This window comes from Myotis davidii, unplaced genomic scaffold, assembly GCF_000327345.1.
Source record: "Myotis davidii unplaced genomic scaffold, ASM32734v1 scaffold551, whole genome shotgun sequence".
Taxonomy (NCBI): Eukaryota; Metazoa; Chordata; class Mammalia; order Chiroptera; family Vespertilionidae; genus Myotis; species Myotis davidii.
This window is the reverse complement of record NW_006283788.1, coordinates 992,516-993,851: the sequence shown is the minus strand read 5'-3', so window position 1 is coordinate 993,851 and position 1,336 is coordinate 992,516.

The following is a 1,336-nucleotide window of genomic DNA, read 5'->3' as shown; positions in this document are numbered from 1 at the left end:
CAGAAAACAACTGAGTGGCTGGGAGGGAAGGAGGTGGCGCGAGGGGGGGGGGCACCTCACAGAGCAGAAGCGTCTTGGGGGGTTCAGTAGATGCAAACAGTTCATTCTTTATGGGCCTGTAAAGGGACCTTCAAAATACAAAATCCCAGGAAGTGGGGAGACACCAGGATGTCTGGGGGCCGGGGAGGGAGGGGGCCCCAACCTCAGTCCCTGCCGTCACTCCCCGAGGGGCGCCAACACTGTGGCCACATCCCCGCAAGACACATGCACTCTGGAGTCACCTGCCCCAGGGCAGGGGCTCCTGGCTCTGTCCCCTCTAGGACACAGAGAATAGGTGAGGAGCAGGCCCAGCCCCCCCCCTCCTCTTCGTCCTCCTCCCTGCCCTCTTCCCCACTGGGATGGGCCCCCAAACCGCCTGGGACAGTTAAGTGCCACCAAGGCTGTGTTTCAGACGTCCTTTGCATGGGGTGTGTAGTTTCACCACTGTTCTGTGTCTCACTTTTCAGGCCACCGAGTGGGGTCGGGCAGAGGGATGGGGAGGATGGGGGAGATGGTTTTGGTACTTACTTTTCTTTTTCTCTCACAACAGGGAGGGGGTAAAGGTCTCAAGGGCTGAAGGAGCCGCTGGGGCTGGCAGACCTGGCTTTATAGGAGCCACCTCCCCATCCTGCCTCTGTGGTTATTAATAGCGACCACGGATTCTTGCTCAAATATGGTCAGAAGCATGACAGCTGCGAGCCTGGCTGGCACCTGCTGGTGGCCACTGGGCCTGGGGAAGATGGCACAGGACTGCCCTCTGACCTACGAGAGAGGGGCAGCACTGCGATGAACCCAGTGTGGTGTGGTAAGTCCTACAGCCTAGCCCCATCCCAAATCCAACAAGACTCATGCTTGGGGCACCCAGTCTGTGCTGGACCCTCTGCACCCTTTCCTTCCACTCTCCCCTTCACCCTAGGAGGCAAATAGGACCAGTCCCTGGGAGAAGGTAAGACTGGCACACAGAGAGATGGTGTCTATGGCAAGAGCAGGAGCCCAATCAGGCTGCGTTTGAACCCAGGACTGTCTGACTCATCTCGTAGGTAGTGTGGGGAAAAAACACAAGCTGCGATGTAAGGCCTAAAATTAGGGCTCCACTGCCCCCCCTTTCTGAGGAGGTCTGCTTGCCCAACGGCCTCCTGATCAAGGGACAGGGACAGGGCGCAGTGGCTGCTGATCCCCAAGTATCGGGTTTCACATCCCTGCAAGCCCAAGGAATTCGCATCAGTGATTGTGATCAATGCGCCTGCCCCTACCACCCCATGTCTTTCTCTGTGCTGATGGCCATTTAGAATTTGAC